The sequence below is a fragment of the Pecten maximus genome, chromosome 9, assembly GCF_902652985.1.
Source record: "Pecten maximus chromosome 9, xPecMax1.1, whole genome shotgun sequence".
Classification (NCBI taxonomy): domain Eukaryota; kingdom Metazoa; phylum Mollusca; class Bivalvia; order Pectinida; family Pectinidae; genus Pecten; species Pecten maximus.
The window spans coordinates 20757593-20778781 of NC_047023.1; the positions used below are offsets into that span (position 1 = coordinate 20757593).

Below are 21189 nucleotides of genomic sequence, written 5' to 3' on the forward strand. Positions count from 1 at the left end.
TATTTTCCTATATGGCGTCTCTGATGTAATGTCACCGAATCAGTCCGTGTTTTTTTTTCGTTTTGTTGTTGTTGATTTTGTTTACATTAGTTTACTTACGATCAGTCCATGATTTTATGATTCTTACGTAAGTTAAAAACCTGAAATAAAAGACCCGGTAAAGAAGCTAACATTGTCACACAGGTAAACACCCGGGGCTATGACCTGGCAGCGGTCGCTATGACTACGCACAGTGTCAAGCGATAGTCTGTACAGCTGTCGACACGGTTGACTTAACCGGGCATCGTCCGGATTACTGGGTGAATTTACTAATGAAAAGTACGTTCCATTCCCAAAGTAGGGTTCCGGAAACGGAATCCGAATTTCCAGACTGGTGAGTACAAATAACGTTACGGAAATCCGTTCCCGTGCTATTCCGTCCGGACTGTGAGTTTTCCAGACTATCGGCGTCCGGATTATCGCGGGTCCACTGTACCCTGATTGAAAATAGTGGCAAAATGGGATCCATTGATTTTATTCACACGATAACTTAGCATAAAAGTCGAAAGGGAAAGTGTTTTTCTGTTAATGAAGATATTTTAACTAGAATCTTGATACCTATTAACGCATACTTATTACAAAACCTGAATTTTGGCAACTTCTTTTGCAAATTAATCTATATCTGACATAACATCTTGTGAATATTTTTTTTTTTTTTTTTGTTGTATTTTTGGTTTTTCAATCTCTATCACTGTGTGTGCATGTACACTATTGGACAATACATGAAGTAGCACACACCATAGAGACTCCCCGGACGGTCAAAGCTTCCGACAAAACCTTACAAATACTGTATACTGTACCTCGTGGGAACAGTGACATCCTTTACTGTCTGTCCAGTGTAACCGGTTGCTTAGACCCGGGGCAGTAAACGGACAACCATAGGAACACATATCAACACATACACCAACAGAAATTAAACTGTTTACACAATTTTTTTTCTCTCACTCCTTTTATTTTTTTTTAATATGCACAAAATATATTTCTATACTACATCTTGTTGATCTTCTTAGCCCTGATCGCCCTCCCACGACAGTAACACACTAACATGTTTTTGGGGGCCGATTTGGGGTAGAATTTTGGCCCCATTTCCCATGGTAAAATTGGATATTTTTCCCAATCCGACCAGTTAAAATTCCCAATCGAATGATCTATAAAACAATTGTCTTTATGAATGCGGATGGTGCCGTCCCGTTTTTTTATTTACCAAAAGCCCCAAGGCCTTCAGGTATACAAGATATATAACATTAAACAAATACTGAGGTGTACAGGAGAGTGTTGCATACATGTACATGAAAATTGTTCGATATATAATCAACACTTATCAATTTTGTCTTTTGCTAGCCAAGTAGAGATATTTACCTTTTGACAACTCTCTAACATTATTAACAGATAAGAGTTGGATTAATTAATAAAACCGGTGGTCTTTTGTAGTAACATTGCTTTATATATTTTACCCTCAGATCTGTATATAATGGACATACCAAAATAAAATGAAACTATGGACCCGTCGTCATCCAATTTCCAGTTCCTGAAGTAAAATCTATGACACTTCTGATTATCAACCATACCTTTTTTTCCCCGGTGGCATATTTCATTCAAAATAATAATAAGAAACTATCAATAATCATTGGATTGCATGTCCGTCGCAGATAATCCTATTACCCGTACACTTCATTGTATCCGAGAGGATGATGTAGACTAACCTACAATAAAAGTACCAATCTGTAGTTACTGCTAACCACATTTACCTCAATCCGGGACGTAGAATTTAGTTCACTTTTATCATGGAATTCTTTACAATACCGTTAATGTAGTAGTCTGATTGTTGTACCAAACAAATTTCAATACAATATCGCGCTACCGCACTATTTCACAAAATATAACTCGAGAAAAAAGCACACAAACGTTCCCAATCACAGCGCCATCTATTGAAGGTGAAAGGTCATCCAAGACAACGCGGATAGTCCGTACATGCAGAAGTCATGCAAAACAGTAAAATGATATCTACAATGTATTGTCGTTTAAAATCGAATAATCCAGTAGAATCTATTACAGTTTCAGCAAAATATAAAGTCTAGCGCACACAACTCGGCCGAGATTCACGTGTCACACCTACGTAACAGTTTTGGTGCTCTCGATCTGCTATCAATACACAGACACATATGCCGAGATTTCTCCGTTGTAAGTGAAAACAAAAACCGTAATAAAACTTTGTGTGGGACATTTTAATAATTCCGGTAAATACATCTCTCAGAAGATAGTCATACGGTTTTACAAGGTGATTTTAATTCACTTAGCAGCACATCTAGATACCTACCGATATGTACCCACAGCAAACGCAGCGCTGAATCGGGGACGACGTCCCCGGCTGCACATCAAAGGATTTTGATTTCAACTAAAAAAATAATGGATGGAAATGAAAACAAAACAACCATAAATCAGTTGGTTCATATACATTTAATAATTCCATGGTCGTCAAGAGCTATGGCTCAGCTAAACTTAGTGTGTTCCCACGTGTCACACCTACGTAACAGTGTTGGTGCTCTCGATCTGCTATCAACACACAGACACATATGTCGAGATCTCTCCGTTGGAAGTGAAAACAAACACCGTAATACAACTTTGTGTGGGACATTTTAATAATTTCGGTAAATACATCTCTCAGAAGATAGTCATATGGTTTTACATGGTAATTTTGATTCACTTAGCAGCACATCTAGATACCTACCGTCAGATATGTACGCAGCGCTGTATCATCAAAGGATTTTGATTTCAACTGTAAAAATAGTGGATGGAAATGAAAACAAAACAACCATAAATCAGTTGGTTCATATACATTTAATAATTCCATGGTCGTCAAGAGCTATGGTTCAGCTAAACTTACAGCGCGTTCACTGTATGAAGCCTTTACTTGCCATCGTCACGGGGCACGTTTGACACACAGGTGAACGCGCTCAGCCGTGACGAGGCCATCGGCAAGTATTCTGAAACAGATGAACGATTTATAGTTACTAGCGGTCTACTTTTACCAATTAAACCAAATTATATATAATTAGTGGTAATTACTAAATTGTACTGGAAAGAATAAACAGCTAGTGGTAAGAGTGATAAATCCGTGGAAAGACTATTAAAGCAGTGGTAATAGGAAACATTTTGCGGAAATATAAAAAATAAAGTGGAAACTACTAAAAACCTCTGGTAGGTTAAGCCAAAAGTGGTAGGAATTTCCACTTTGGCGAGCGAATTTCCACTTTTCTAATCCCTAGTGTACCAAGTCTGTAATTTAAGGCCTCAGAAAATCATCAGCTCAAAATACAGTATCGGCAGCTTCATGGAAATAAAGTCTATTATAAGCCAATTGTTTTGATATAAAAATGCAGTGAATAATTCATTACCTGCCTATATATAAATTATACAGTGGTCGATGAACAACTCTGGTGAGCTTACAATACATATAAAATGGATGTTATTGAGAAGACGATCATTTCTGTATGCAGATCATACACACTGGATAGACTATTGAGCAACTTTTGTAAAAATAATCATTAAAATGCAGGGCTTTGGTATGATGGAAAAAATTCCAGTCAAATGCATTTTACAGTATAATAGCTGATTGAACACAATAAACTACCAAACCATTCATACTTTTGTCACAGGTGTCCTAACTTCCAATAAATTCTCTGTCAATATACTTATGAGGTTTCCATGATCTAATATGAAACAAAAATTACTATTAGTCATAGTTTTGTTTATGATGGCAAAATTTGGATTTCTGATTTATATGATGTAATGTTTTAATAACGAGCCCCAAAACTGATCAATTGAAAATCCAATATGACTCTTTTTTTTTTCTTTTTTTTTTTTAAAAAACATCATTTCTTTGTGTGAAAAAGTGTTTGTCATTAAAGCAAAATTATTTTCATGTTATAATGACACTTTGATCAAAACAGTTTTTAACAGAAATATTCAACCTTCACATCATTGAGGTCTTAAAATTTCAATTAATTGATATTTCATCATTTAGGAAATAGATGCAATCTGTGTTCACTTATAAAGATAGTATTTGTCAATCCATTAAAGAAGAAAATTAAATTTCTTGAAATGAATATAATTTTTCAGTAGGTGAAAGATGGTTTGTGTATTCAAAAAGGAAAATTGAATTTTCTTTAAATAATACATATATTATTTTTGCAAAAGGTTAAAGATGATAATGATTTCCTGTTTTGGAATAATGTTCAGATATCTGGTGCGTCTTGGCATGCTACAGAAATCATTCAGTCAATACTTTAAAAAACGCACCTATACCCTTTAATTGATGTGAATTGGTTGTATGGCTGTAAAGTCTACTGTTTGTGTCAGTTCTGGTGGTGGGGCTTCAGGCATTCAGCCCACACAAGGCCAGAAATCAGAAAATAATTCCTAGAAACCCTTATCAGCAACATTAGTGATTGCATGAACTTAAACATGGCCCCAAGGTCACTCTCCAACCATCTGTCAATGATACACCACTGGCAACACATCACATGCTGCCAGGATACAAGGTTGTGATAGCTGTCTTCTTAGGCTTTTATAATTCACCACAATTTTCTCTCTTCAGTAATTGTTATGCAGTATTTATGGTTTGTTGTTGAATGTTGTGGTAACAACACAAGGGTCATATGATAAGGTATGAACACAATTTCAGTTGCTATGTTACAAGTGTTTTGCAGTGGCATTTGTTTTCATTATTTTTTTTTTCTTATTATTCCAAGATAGTTTTTAAAATGACATTGAAACTGCATATGCTTAAGGTAAAAGTTGGGAATTAAACACTTTATGAGAAAATCTTCAAGCTTATCAGTGAAACGCCTTACGATATAATGAGCATTCTGGTAATACATGCTTAGGACTGATGATGCATATCTTGCCTTTTCTCCCATCTTAGTGGAGACATGAGCCAACATTTGAAGAAAGTATTCTTGGCAATACCTAAGATTGTTACAGCCATGGTTGGTCTATATGTACATTGAAGTCGTGTTAAGTTCAGCTGTCATTTGTTGACAGTCTGTCTGGTTGATGACCAACATTATGTCTTTTTTCTGCCTTTCAGATCTAGATATGTCTGTCTATTGTCCCTACCTAATCAACATTCAAACAGACTCGTTAATTAGCTTGTTGGAAAGCTTGTGGATTTTCTGTTTGAAATAAAGTTACACTGCCTTTTGAAAGGTTAGTAGATCTGCAACCCTGAAGTGATCTGTCAGTTCTGGGGATGAAACAGCAGGGTATTGAATTAGTAGGGTATTTGTTCTCTACTGTACTAAAACAATGGACCAACATCCCTTGATATATTGCTATTTGTTGGATTTTATGGTGCAATTGATTACTCTGCAACTATTGGCTGTTCTTTGCAAATGCTTGTCTATGAATCTATAGATGAGAAGAAACAAGAATTTATTGACCAGCATCAGAGAAATTTGGTCTTTCAGAAAATTGACAATATAGAAGCGTTCTTTATAATCTGGTGCTGCTTGAAAAATGAGTATTTTCAATTCAAATTTCTTCGTAAGAAAAGAACCAACGGCGGAGTTATTGTAGGTTATAAATCAATTAAACTATTTGTTTGGAAATTGATGAATTTAATAGGCTGATTGGTTTTTATATCAAGGTCTTTTAAATAGTATTTGTGGAAGTAAAATTGACACTTTTAAGTGTTTTAAGAAATATTCAATGAGAAATGTCGGCCTATACCTTTCATTGACAAAAGTGTCTGTCTGTTTTGTTGTCCCTACAGGCTAAGGCAGATGTGTAGAGAAAGTAGGCCTATATTGTCAATTTATATACTTTGTAGCTTGGCATGTCTTGGTACAGAGGCTGATACTGTTTGAAATTGGAAAATTTAATAAAGAGATATAATTGTTTAAGAGGGTGTTTTGGTGTGTAGGTGTTTATCAGACTAAACTGAAGGTGAGCTTGGCGCAGGAATATTGAAATGTTTGATGGATCATAGGCAAATGTCAAGTGGAACTGTAATGGTGTTAAGACTGGTTAATATATTTCATGAAAGTCAAGTGAATTATGGTGAATGTTTTGGAAGACATTTTTAACTTTGAGATCACAGTGACATCTTACCAAATGAAGCTAAATCAGCTTATATTTCAGTATATGCTATAATACCAGTGAGGAATAGTAGCTTTGGGCTGTCACAATATGAATAATATTAATGATTTTCCATTTCTGTCCAACATATGTTGTCCAGGAATCCAATACAATATATGCCTTTCAGCACACTGGGTTCAAATGCTGACTGGGGATCATTGCCAAGCAATGCTTATTCCATCAGTTGATTCCATTGTTGTTTTCATATACATTGCTAATGTGACATTAGCTATTTTATATTTACAGTACAAAGTTGAATACCTGGTTGGTTTTGACCTGTAAGGTTGGCCTATCTTATTGGTGAGAACATACATATGTAGCCTCCAAAAATCCCCATGCCGTAGTCTAATTTTAGAATTATCACCCCGGGGATCAGTTTCCAAGATCTGAGGTATGGGTATTAGAAGTCTGGCTGGGATGTTCATGACAACTTCCCTGATAGACATAGATATAAATATAATGTGTGAGCATTTGTTTTTCAATCAAAAGTAGTTGTAATGGGAGTATGTGCCATGGCTACAGGTGGAGCATCTGATGAAGTTTAACATATCTAGTTGGATCTGACAGGTGTGATATGAGCCCCTTGTTATGTAAAATCAAGTCTATTAATGTGACTCTCAAATCATCAGCCTCTACATGTGTGTATTGAAGGATTTATCAGGCAGATTATAATGGCCTGATGGAAGACAGGGCCTCGGATCATGTCCAGATCTAGAGAAGATGTTGGCTTCAGTGTTTGGACAGAGCAGATAAGACTTTCTCTGTAAACAGTGAAAGCTGATAGTTGTAGATAGAGTGATGCTAGATTTAGCTCCGAGATATAACCATCCACACTCACCTGAAACAGAAATAGTTCAAACTGTACCTGTAGTATTTGTTGTTATGCTGTTCATGTCTACTACCATGTCTGATCTTGTTTTTAGATAATGAACTTTCTAACCATTTCAGCTGAAAATCTCCTGTGCAGTGGTGGGCTTCAGCATTTATGTATAGCTGGCCTGTAAGGGCCATTAAGCCTCGAGATTAATTGGCCCCACTGGAACAAGAGCCTAGCTGTCAGGAAAAGGCTTTTCAACATTTTCATACAAAAGAAAAATAAAGACATCAAACACCAAAATTTGATGTTTTATAAGCCACAGTTTGTCTTCATTATATAGGGGCATTCTCACTTACGTGCTGTCATTTTGGGAAATAATGAGGCTTGAAAGAGGAAGTCTTGGTTGCCAAAATTGATAGGAAGCATCATTTAACCTTGTGGACTTAACTTTATGTCACAGAATTAAAACTGTATCAACATAATCTTGTTTGTATGCCTCCACTGTTTTATGTGGGGAGGTGGGGTATCATGGGTATATGATAAGTTTGTCCATCCTCCCTGTCCTGATTTGCTTTTGTGATTTCATTTCTTTAGGGAATTATGATGAACAATTGTATAAATTGGGAAAAAGGGGAAATTTATTGGGGTACAGCTACATTTTGATCTTTCTCATTTTACTTCATTATTTGTACAATGTACAGATATTGAACACAGCATATGTTTCCCTATATTTAGATAAGCATCCATCATGATATGAAATCTCCTCTCCTAGTAAAACTATTGTGTAGATTTAAAAGTTTGTAGGACTGATTGACACCATGCAACTCTGAAGAGTCAAACCATTGGATTAATTGAAAATTTATTTGGTCCTATAGACTTAGACTTATATCCAAGATTTACTGTCAAGTACAGCCCACACAATGTGCTGTGGCCATTATTGATGAGAGAATCTGACTAGTATTTGTGCTCTCTGCTTACTAATATAGGATGACTGGCAATCTTAATGAGTGTAGAATCTCTGCAGTGGTGGATAATAAGATTGGAATAATAAGAAATTGTTTGATGGTAGTAATTGGCTAGTTAGCGGGTTGATAACAATGAATAGGCATCATATTCTTACAAAACTGAGGACAAATTGTTGCAAAAACATAAACACTGCATGATGTCAATCTTGATTATGATATGAAGCAGAATTTTATGAAAATATTTGTTGCGATTATCTGTTTTCTCAACATTTTGCAGATGTTGCATCAACAACATTTTGATGCATACCTAGAGATAGTAGATGTTGATTAGGAAAAAAGTTTTAAGAATGCTTTTTAAGTATAGTGACCTTGAGTAGATGATGGATGGTGCAGCTTGATGTTGATGGATACCCACAATAAATGACCCTTCCTCTTGGTAAATGGGGAAAATGGTGAAACCCAGCTGTCCAGCACCCAAAAATAAGCATTTGACTATGACAGAAAGGTTGAAAGTTTGGCAAAGAAAGTGTGAATGTATGTATTTATATGAAAAAAACACTCGGAAAAGAATTTGAGTGAAAAAAAAACAAATTCTTTGCTTTTGTAAATTTCTCTCCAGCAGATAGAAACTTTGTATCATGTTGAGACTTGTGTATCCTGTTGAGACATACGTCATATTCTTCACATTATCTGGTGCCAATTTCAACCTTTCCAGCAATATTTACTACGCTCACCAACAGTTTTTTTTTCTGCTTTTGACCCTGGGATAACCTTGTCTGCCTCACCACTGTCAAATAAAGTTCTATGATTTGTTTTGTTGGGATCAGTCAGATCAGTCTAATGGACCATCAATATTTCAAATGGCTTCATTGGCTCGTCTTCATGAGTTTGGATGGGATTTTTAGGAAGAAAAATTCACCGATAAGGAACTTTAATTTCGGAAATTTTGCAGGAGCCGTCTTGTCATTTCTATAGGGATTGGGATATTATCAGCCCAAGATATACCCAGAAAAAGCCTTTAGACATGAAACAATGAATATGCTGACCACTAATATATAAAAAGGAATGGGATTGGTTGACAGCCAATTTATTTTCGTCTTTAACTCCATGGCTATGCAGTCTCAAGATGCAGCTGTATTTTGGGCATGCAGGACAGGTGGGGATCCTAACATGAAATAGGCAATATAAATCCCTGGGAGTATATGTCTATACAATGCACATCACTGTGTTGGTTGCTATGTGAATCATAGACTTTGGATGTTGGTCCCTACCTTTGTGCTTCTATATCCCAGTAGAAAGGCCAATGTTCAATTGCATTCTCTTGCCACTTTCCGTACATTTTATATAATACCTCATAACTACAAACACATTCCAGATACTTCCGCACTTGAAGGTAGAAAATAAAGCCAGAAGAAAATGGTCTTCCATTTCATTTGAAGTTTAAAGTCTTAAATCATATCACTGTTAGTTAATGTAGCCATTCTCTAACTTTGCTTCACGTGTGTCCTTTGCTTCAAGGTTCCAATGTCAAATATTGCGTCATGTTTTGATTTAGAGGGTTCCTTTGTGGGAGAAAAGTGATGAAGCCACCAAGGGTACCATCTTTTAGATTTGTTTTCTAAAGAAGGGTTGATAGTAGTAATCTGAGCATTAGTCAAACTCATCTAATCAAAGTCTGTCCTGTGAGGAACTTCTATTGGCCCCCTATTGGCCCCCTGCTATTCAATTGCTGACAATATTCAGTAGATCTCAGCAGTTGATCAGGTTAATGTCACTTAAAAAAACTGACTTTTTTTCTCCTTTAACACATTCAAATTTTTTCTACATAAACAGGCGTATTGGTGTATATTCGATAGAGGTTTCCAGTAATTAGAACAGGGTTTACAATCAAGGGCCACACAGGCAGGTGTGATAGCATGTGACCACACATGTTTATATATATAATCCTAGAATTACAACTGAAGCTATGTAGAAGCTGCAGGTGCTCCTAGGAGAGGGAACACTGATAGGGTGGAAACCTACTGTATATGTACAAGCTGACCTTAATTTGTAATTAACTTCAAATTACCAAAGCAATCCATTTGAAATGGCAGTACATGCATGATCAAATGACACAAGTAAAGATTAAAGCAGAAATGTTGTTGGCAGATACCAGTAATACCAATTTACTATTTTTATTCCATTGGATAAAAAAAAACCTGAAGGATTTTATTTTTAAAGTTTAGTCTATTTAAAAGGGTCATTTCAGTAAAAATTGCATTTTAGTAGTAACATAGATCATTTAATCATTTGTAAAAAAATGTATTTTAGTTTTGTTTATTTGTTTGTATTCAAGTATGGTGAGATTTTGTACTGTAGCAATTCTGTTTGACACATTTTACAAATTGACTTTTAATGCTGTAAGTGAGATAGTGAGATTAGTGTTTATTGGAATTACGGCTCTGGAGTCGTGTATAGACACTGGAATACTGTACCAATCTGTCAGATGTAACTAAAGGCCATCAGTATAGATGGCCACACCACTAAACAGCTCCCTGATCACGAGTGTGTGGGAGCAGGCAAAGGTTGTGTGGTGCAGGGCGTTGGATTAAAGGTAAGAAGTTGGTATCATAGCCGCCCTAGCTGAGGGAAGTGCTAGTATAAAACGTCAGCTGGTCAATTCAACACATTGACATGCTCAGCAGCTTCTGACAGCCTGTCTAACAGACAAGCTAAGGGTTGATTGCCTTATCTCCCAGTTGTTGGGGATTGTGTCACAATGATATACAAATGATGTGTAACAGAATATAAGGTGGCATTAAGAAGGTGTCCCCCCTAGGATGGATTTATGGTGAGTATCTGATCAAAATCATCTGTAATGTATATGCTATCACTTCCTGTATTTGTCCACAAATAATTCCCCTTTTTCCTTTTTGCAGAATGATCAGTTTTAAAATCATAGTTAAAAGTGGTTCACAAATGAGCCCTCCCCATAATCTAATACTTCACTTTTACACTAGAGAAGGGGCATTAGTGTATTGGTTGATGTTGAGACCAGCTATTAGCTCGCCTAAATTTTACAGGTCTTCGTGCTAATCAGCTAATTCTATTTTTTGTACCTCCACTGCTTTATGTGTAAGGGGTTGGGGGTGGAGCATAGGTTAAAGATTTTGATAAAACATACAGTGATCAAGGTCAACACTACTGTATTCTGAGGTCAATGTTATACACTACTGTATTCTAAGGTCAAGGTCAACACTACTGTATTCTAAGGTCAAGGTCAACACCTACTGTATTCTAAGGTCAAGGTCAACACTACTGTATAATAAAATGTATAGAAGATTCATGGTGAAATAAACCAATGTCATTTTTATGCCCTTGCCATTAAAATTGTGGGAGGAGGGGGTCAGCTTTGCCCATGACTATCCTATCTTCTTGCATCACTGCCCATCCCACCCCATCCCAATTTAATTCTAACACCTAGCAACTTCATTCTCTGATGAATTTTCATCAAACTATAACAATATCGAGTATGAGTATACTTCTGACATTGTTGTGTTTCAGAACTCCAAGGTCAAGGCCAAGTTCACTGTTGCTAAATATAGGAAATCATCAGCCATTTCAAGTTTAACACTTAGTAACAACATTCTTTCATAGATTTTAATTCAACTTTAAACATAAGTAAAGTACCTCTGACCTTGTTGTGTTTCAGTTTTCCAAGGTAAAGGCCAAGGTCACTTTCTCTATAAAGAACATTCAATTTGAACACTTAGCAACATCATTCTTTCATGGAATTTGGTCAAACTTCATGCAAAGGTCAAACAGCAGCTTGGGCTGTATTACAGACATTTTCTTGTTTCTTCTGCCTTCATTTCTTTATGCAAAGGTTAAATATGAGCAATACCTTTGATGAGTTTGAGTATCAGGATTTAATGGTGAAGGTCAAGATCACTTTCTATTCATGGAAAATTATTAAAGAATGGCCATCATTTACAAGGAAGCTTTGACATCCACCTTTTACAGACATTTCTGGGTTTTTTCAGTTAATTTCTAAAGCTTGATTAATAAGCTTTTATGATTTGAGGATGCTGACTTGTAAACTAGATGCATGGAGTTTAACCTTTAAGATGGTGATGTATGTTCATGATTGGTACAATTGACGATGATGTCACCTGTAGGATTGTAACAGTGACGTAGGGGTGAGGTTGGCAACAACTGATAACTGTTTGAAGTGCAGATAGGACTCTGGCTCGGAAACACTATATCTACATGATACCGAGTTACGTTTAGCATTAACTGTCGACCAATAGTAAAAACCCTTCTTATGTCAAGCTTGCATTATTCATTTCCTTCCTTTGGTGAGAAAACTGGTGCAATTTATTTCTTTTTTAGCCATTTAATCATCCGCCTCCTCTATTGCACTCAATAATGAATGGCCAGCACAAAAATAACACATGAATCAAGCAGGTTATAGGTATCTGTATGGACTGTATAGCTAGTGTTATAGACCTACAGGTGTGTAGAAATATACTTGTTGAAGTGAAAATTCTTTTTTTATGCCTCTGCCATGTAATAAAACTGTGTTTCAGGATGTCAGGTGGCAGCAGGGCATTTATGTCTTGCAGACATTTTAATAGTTTTGTATTACGTCATCATGTAGCATTGGTGTGTTTGAATTAATCTTTGATCTGTTAATGTGGGTCAATGTACCTAACCACCTGTCCATAGCTGCTGAAGAAGACAACGACTTAACCATGCCCACAATTTGCCAGAATATAATGATAATTTATTAATAATGTCACTGAATAGATTTAAGATAATTTAGTATATCAATAAAATTATTCTACAACTCAGCTATCTGGATTATTGGAATTTTCCACATGTGTTTATTCTTAATATATTTATGTCTATATGGCATAATTATACAAAGTCATTTTGTCATCTGTCAAGGCTTGGAATAAGATCAGGCTCACTAATTGCATGAAAGTTTACCTACTGTCATATAATTTTGATGCATTAAAGACTGGATGTATTGTTTGTAACTCACATTGGAACATCCTCTGTGTTACGGTTTCATGATATATAGGTTTAACAAAGGCTGTGGTTAATGCGAATACATTCAATACTCGGTCATTTACCAAAGCTGATGTCTTCATATCCCACACACAGAATTGTGTGATAAAAAGCACCATTCAGTCATGATCAGAGAAAGTGAATACATATAATCACTAGGTATTGCCTTTCATAAGTCACACAAATTTTTAATAATTCAAAAACACATTTTCCCTCTTTATAAATAATTTCCTCTCATTAATAGTCAATAATGCTCTTTCAACTTATTGTACATTTGGATAATCACACTGGCTTGTTAGTTTTGTTAGCTTATTACAGATGTAACTGAAGTGTCTTATAAATCATAACTTTTTGTGCGTGTCCAATATGTTATTTTTATATTTTCCTAAATGATCCTTTTAAATTTTAAATCTGTAGCGAGGTTGAACTGTTGTTGGTCTAATATTGAAAAAAAAAATATTTGTCAGAGTAAAAGATTTATAAAAAATATTTTAAATAGGAAACAGTTGATTTATTTGTTCAGTTTAATTGAAGATATGTTTCAAGGTTATTAGGAATGAAGTTTATATGTTGTTTATGAAAAGTGTTTGAAAAGACCCCAAGTATTTGGAAATGTATTACGTAAAATCTACCCAAGGGGTAAATTTCATCACACTGTTTTCTATTATTAAGGAATCTGTTCCAAAGAAAATAAATGACAAGGTTGTCGGAGAACATCTGCAATAGTTGTTTAAGGGACACATTATGTGCCTGGCACTGTCTGTCTACCATTCATATAACCAGTATACTAGGATAGGATGCCCACTGTTTTCATATTTCTGTATATCAATAGTGACGTTTACCTACAATTACAAAGAACACAAGTTATGATAGTACGTAATTTTGTGTACCAAAGTATTCTCAAGGGTTTCTTTAGATGGGGCTATATTGGTTTATTGTATTGTCAGAGATAAGGACGCCCTACTGTTAAACCCCTAGTTACTACTGTTTAAAACCCTGTTTTACTACATAACTGTAGTGATACTGATAGCAGAATGTACTGAAGAAATTGGTCAAACTGTGTCTGATATGGTACAGTGATAGTGGGGTAAAGTGCCCTGACATTCAGTTAGAAGAGAGGGCTCTCTGACCAGCTATGGCAGGGTAAGGTGATGAGAGGATATACTCCAAGGCCAATGTATCGGAGGCTATAAGGTGTTAGGATGAGACTGTTTGGCCAACCAATCCATGGAGACTTTAGAGAAGTGATGTTAGGATGAGACTGTTTGGCCAACCAATCCATGGAGACTTTAGAGAAGTGATGTTAGGATGAGACTGTTCGGCCAACCAATCCATGGAGACTTTACAGAAGTGATGTTAGGATGAGACTGTTCGGCCAACCAATCCATGGAGACTTTACAGAAGTGAGGAGGCTCTCTATACACCAAAATCTGCGTTGCAATTAGGTGTGGAAGGATGTTACGCTTGGTTGACAAAAACGGAGTGGATTTGGACTTCAGCGCCTACTTGATTAATTAAAGGTAAAGGATAGGTTTTCACTGGCCAACAAAATCTTCATTGTTGAGGTAAAAAGAAACTTAAAAAGGGTGGTGGGTCTGTTATCCATTAAAGCTGATTATCATTCCAGGCTGAACAATTTTAATCAGGAAGGGGAAGAGGGCTCAAGGATCTCTGTTTTTTCAAGGGATGCTCTGTATCACTTTCCAACAGCTCCAAGTTTTCTGACCACAGTTATTTCCTGTGTGAGGTGTTCATGCCCTTATTTCTGTTCCATACCTGACCAGACCCCAATCCTCCAGCCCACCTGTTGGTCTTCTGCTATAGATAGATTTCTGGGTCAGTAGTAAGAAACAGATGTACCTCTACAGTGCCATTAACATGATAGGGAATCATCCCAAATTATCATACAGTTAGTGCCAGCCCCTGTCTATTAGTTTTAGCTTCAGACTGAAATTATTTTATCAACCAGTTGGTGGCCTTTAACAGTACCCTTGAACAGTTCAGTTAAACATATATTTTGATATTTTACTATTGTTTAAATGCACGTGTATGTCAATAATTTACTAAAATAAGAAAAGAAAAATATCCTTATTAAATGTTACAGAGCTCTCTACTGCACTTGGGGTAACTTGAAACATACTAGAAAAACTAAAACACATTATTATTGAACAATGGTTCTTGAGGATTTCTGTCCAATTTCAAATCTTCTTTATTGGGAAGTCCAGCATAAGCTTTGATGACAAATCGATACCAGTTTGTGCAGCCTAAATAATTACTTTTCTTAAATTATATAAAAATATATCATTCTAGCTGTATGTACTATTGTAATGCCAAGGGAACAAACCAGTAAGGCACTTTAACTGAGTCTCTGACATGGAGGTAACAATGAAGGTACATCATGTAAGTCACTCCCATACTGTAAATCAATTAGCTGGGTAGCCATTGTCCAGTCGTATTATATCAGATTATATATAGTACTACTGATAATGCTGATGAAATGATGTCATCATCTGTATCTACCTGAGGTTGTCCTTGTGTTGACATAATTAAAATTCATGGGCGTATGATTACATCGATCAAGACAAAAGCTATTATAAACCAGTATTTCAAGAATTTATAGGTGTGGAAATGTAACATAGGGTGTTGCCTAAGGTAACAATATGTGTACAGGTAACAATACGTGTACAGGTAACAATACGTGTACAGGTAACAATACATGTACAGGTAACAATACGTGTACAGGTAACAATATGTGTACAGGTAACAATACGTGTACAGGTAACAGTACGTGTACAGGTAACAATACGTGTACAGGTAACAAGAAGAGTATAGCTATCTTGTTTTTTTGGTAACGAAAAAGTTTTGAGTTAATTTGTGAATGTGTATTCATTTAATTTCGGTAGATATAGCTAGAGTGTTTGAAATTGTCTAATATAGTTACATGGTGTGGTTGGCATAAAAATTCCAACAAAGACCTTATCCCGATGTTCATCGTAATTATACCAGGTTATTTGAGCTGGGGCAATAACCTTTTGCTGGCTATGTGTTCACACTATAACTGTATAGTCGTAAAATTTAATGTCAGTTAAATTCTTATTGTGAGACTGTTTGTTTGCATTGCCCTGTGATCAGCCAGGGTCATTTTGAGGCAGGGTCACCTTGTAGTAGTTGGTGACTACCACACTGAAAAACATACTGGAAGCCCATTGCATGCCAACCAGAACAATAAGGGTTAAGTGTCTTGCCCACGGCCACAACCAAGACAGCACAGACTGGCCTGTTTTTCAGCTTTCCGTGAAACACATACCTACACAGATAGGGAGTGTTGAACCACACACCTCAGCTTCGATCTTCACCTGGAGTTACATGGCCAGCGCTCTAACTGACTGAGTTATTGCAGCCCCCTAATAGTGAGAAGTTTGTCAAAGTTAATATGATCAGTTATTCACAACACTGTGATAATTGTTTTGTCTAGTCAAGCAGATCCCCATGTATCCTGTATGGTAGCTGTAAATTATCCTTTATGTGTGCATACTATATAATGCTTTTGAGCAGCAACCTCCAATGGTGTATCTGAAACAGATAGTGGCAATTTCATTGATATTCATAACATTGTTGAAACAATTGATTGTTGCTGTTTTATAGCTCGTGTTGGTTGACAATGAAAGTCACTTGGGGGCTTGTTGATGCATGTCAGTAAAACAGTTTTATGTCATTCCACTCTGTCAGTTTCCTACTTAACATTCCATTTTGAATTACCAAAAATGAGTATCGGAAAAGGAAAGCTAAATTTAGCAGAGGAGGGTGTCAGGAAAAATACTAGTATATATTTTCTTTCTTTGAAAATTCCTATGGAAAGGATTCTTTGGCAAAAAAGTAAAGGTATTTAACTGCATCGGAAACTTGGTGCCTAACAACCTTGACAGTTCAGTAAACAATATTGATATTTTACTATTGTTTAAATGCAGTGTTGTCAATAATTTACTAAAATAAGAAAAGAAAATATCCTTATTAAATGTTACAGAGCTCTCTACTGCACTTGGGGTAACTTGAAACATACTAGAAGGTTCTTGAGGATTTCTGTCCAATTTCAAATCTTCTTTATCTTCTAAATCGATACCAGTTTGTGCAGCCTAAATAATTACTTTTCTTAAATTATATAAAAATATATCATTCTAGCTGTATGTACTATTGTAATGCCAAGGGAACAAACCAGTAAGGCACTTTAACAGAGTCTACACTGAAAAAAATAGTTTGTCAGTTTGACAAATTTAATTCGTCAAGTTGATTGTCCTTAAAATGACTGGTCAAATAGTAAAGTTGAGGAACCAAAGTCGTCACTTTGACGATGTGATCCTTGTCACTTTGACGAAGTAACAATGTCACTTTGACGAAGTAATGATGTCAGTTTGACGAAGTACATATGTCACTTTGACGAAGTAACAATGTCAGTTTGACGAAGTAACAATGTCATTTTGACGAAGTAATGATGTCACTTTGACGAAGTACGTATGTCACTTTGACGAAGTGATGATGTCACTTTGACGAAGTAATGATGTCACTTTGACGAAGTAAGTATGTCACTTTGACGAAGTAACAATGTCACTTTGACGAAGCAATAATGTCACTTTGACGAAGTACTGATGTTAAATAAGTTCTGATTCTGATGAAATTATTGAAATCGTACCTTGACAAATAACTATTACACTATTAACCACGGGAGATCACCTTATTGACCAAGTAATGTCTGTCACTTGTGTAAAAGATCAGGCGAAAAAAGAAAGTTGCAGCTGATAAATTAATAATTGATCTAGTGAAAATATTTCATCATCATGAAATGTTTGTCTTGAAAAATCTCTTAGTTATAATATATACAAATTACTATGAATAATAAAAAGATGTGATTTTCTTTGGTATGTAGATAATTCAACTTTATTCCAAAGGTGTGCCTCTTTCAACATCTTGGGACACATAGCAGCATAAACATTTAACATAATAATATGTCATTCATTTTCCAAGATACACAGGATTTTATGTATGCAATAATGTGATTTGTTTTCATTTTTGATATAAGCTAATTAAAAATAGCAAAAGGCAATAATTAATCTCAGCCCTTCACAGAAACCTACCACCTGTAGAGACTTCAGGATCAAATAAAATTACCACCTGTATCTCTTTTCAGGATCAAGTTTTCTGTTTCCAGACTGTTATCTAGTTTCTAGATGAATATGAGCATTTTTTAACGCTCAAGAATCCCTTTAAAAATGATATTCTGCCTATTATAAAGTCCAAAAAACATCATTCATCGCCCTAGTTATTTCGGACACCACCGACGAGAGCTTTCTGTCCAGTTCTTCGAATTCATCATGTAGTCCTAAGATGACTTTCTGAATGAAGAGGAATGTTTGGCCATTTCCTAGGATATGCTTAGTTGAAAGCATATATAATGGTGACAAGTCTGCAAAAAAAAAAATCCACTAAAGAATCGCACTGAATGATTTGTTCCCCATCTATTTCAACACAAAAGTCATCATCCATGATTGTCATGACGTCATGGTACTTCAGTTTCATCCCTGCTTAGTCCTCCTGAAATTAGCACAAACATAATTTAATATAAAGTTACATGAATGAATGAACAATCTTGTAGTTGTTTACACTTTTGAAAGTGTTTCTATTACAAAACATAAAGTTTCAACTAAATGCAGCATGAAGGTGTGAATGGATCAGTAGTCAATTTTAGTACATACTTTCTGTTTATAAGGTATGAAATATAGACTTCACTAACCTGCATGTCACTTTCAACACTTTTCAAAACATACATCTTTTCCTTGAAAATATATGGAATTCCTCGTAAGCAGGCACTTCTTTTTACTACTGTAATACAATAAGATAAGTATTCCTTTACTACTGGAATGGTAACATAACATACACACATAACAAGGCACTTATACTGTAAATTAATATATTGATTACATTTTTATACTGATGTTGACAATTTCTATGCAGTTACACCTCATTTTCCACGATATATATACATAGAAAACAGTTGACCAGCTGTGTAATTTTATCCAAAAATAAACGATCTATACGATCACTAGTAACAGCATTGTTCAAATTTCAGATATATATTTTTTCATACAGACACGTGCCTATTGCAAACGTATCATTATATTTTGTTGAATGTAAAAATGTTGCCTATTTTTTCTATTGATAACACATTAATGACAAAGGCAAATTTTGACTCGTACCGTGACACAATATCGGCAGTACTAGTGAAGAATACACTGAGTATATATGCTCTAAATGTTATATATACACAGTGTCTGACATGGGTGCAGCCATATTGGCTCTGGAACTTCCGGGTTTTACAGCAATAAGATTAGCACAGCATACACAATTTTTAGAGATAGTAGTTTCCCTGGTTTTTTTTTACCTCGATAAGAGGTCTGTTGATTTATAAAGAAGAAATAAAACTAATTTTAATCAGCTGCAATTTCACAGTGGATCGGTAAAAAAACAGTTCTACCATGCAAGGACTTAGACATGTCCTATTAATTAATAAGTCCGTGGTTCTTTAATACATCAGCACAATTTTAAATCTTTTTAAAAAATGATTCCGCGGCATAAACAGTATACAGTTGTATGATTAACCGAAATAACCATTATCGTCAGATATTAGATCTACACAAAATCTCGAAACTGAGCCCATGTGTGCAATACATGCTGTTGTAATAGTGTCCCTGCCTCAATATATAGTTAGATCATTACTCAAATTGATATGCAAGTTATGAACAAACAAAAATACTTACATTGTATACTTCGTCGACGAAATAAGCTTCCTTTAGAGAGGGGTGTGCTGATCTATTGAAAAGACTGCGCGCGTATACGTAGTAGCGGTCACTCCTTGTGAAATATGATCACACAAAGAGATGCTGTTTAGTGGCGGGAAGTGTTACATCACTGGAGATCGGAAGTGGGGTTATCTGATTAACTGACCAAGAGGATTTGTCAAACTGATAGGGATGATTCGTAGCGTACAGTTTGACGGACTTCAACAGGGACTTGACTAACTAAGTTCGTCACTTTGAGGAGTTTTTTCTTTCAGTGTATGTTACTGACATGGAGGTAACAATGAAGGTACATCAAGTAAGTCACTCCCATACTGTAAATCAATTAGCTGGGTAGCCATTGTCCAGTCGGATTATATCAGATTATATATAGTACTACTGATAATGCTGATGAAATGATGTCATCATCTGTATCTACCTGAGGTTGTCCTTGTGTTGACGTAATTAAAATTCATGGGCGTATGATTACATCGATCAAGACAAAAGCTATTATAAACCAGTATTTCAAGAATTTATAGGTGTGGAAATGTAACATAGGGTGTTGCCTAAGGTAACAATACGTATACAGGTAACAATACATGTACAGGTAACAATACGTGTACAGGTAACAATACGTGTACAGGTAACAATACATGTACAGGTAACAATACGTGTACAGGTAACAATATGTGTACAGGTAACAATACGTGTACAGGTAACAGTACGTGTACAGGTAACATTACGTGTACAGGTAACAATACGTGTACAGGTAACAAGAAGAGTATAGCTATCTTGTTTTTTTGGTAACGAAAAAGTTTTGAGTTAATTTGTGAATGTGTATTCATTTAATTTCGGTAGATATAGCTAGAGTGTTTGAAATTGTCTAATATAGTTACATGGTGTGGTTGGCATAAAAATTCCAACAAAGACCTTATCCCGATGTTCATCGTAATTATACCAGGTTATTTGAGCTGGGGCAATAACCTTTTGCTGGCTATGTGTTCACACTATAACTGTATAGTCGTAAAATTTAATGTCAGTTAAATTCTTATTGTGAGACTGTTTGTTTGCATTGCCCTGTGATCAGCCAGGGTCATTTTGAGGCAGGGTCACCTTGTAGTAGTTGGTGACTACCACACTGAAAAACATACTGGAAGCCCATTGCATGCCAACCAGAACAATAAGGGTTAAGTGTCTTGCCCAAGGCCACAACCAAGACAGCACAGACTGGCCTGTTTTTCAGCTTTCCGTGAAACACATACCTACACAGATAGGGAGTGTTGAACCACACACCTCAGCTTCGATCTTCACCTGGAGTTACATGGCCAGCGCTCTAACTGACTGAGTTATT

General features: G+C 35.8%; 1 protein-coding gene and 1 long non-coding RNA gene across 2 annotated transcripts in view; one reads left to right on the plus strand and one right to left on the minus strand.

Annotated features, from left to right (window-relative positions):
• The window catches only part of LOC117334499 (sodium/calcium exchanger 1-like), a 185966-nt gene that overhangs the window by 75309 nt on the left and 89468 nt on the right, over positions 1–21189 (plus strand). The window lies entirely within an intron of this gene.
• Positions 17254–20088, minus strand: LOC117334500. Its single transcript, XR_004534184.1, has 3 exons — positions 19821–20088; positions 18797–18885; positions 17254–18597 (listed from the first exon to the last, which is right to left on the minus strand). It is a non-coding gene; the product is annotated as an uncharacterized LOC117334500 (long non-coding RNA).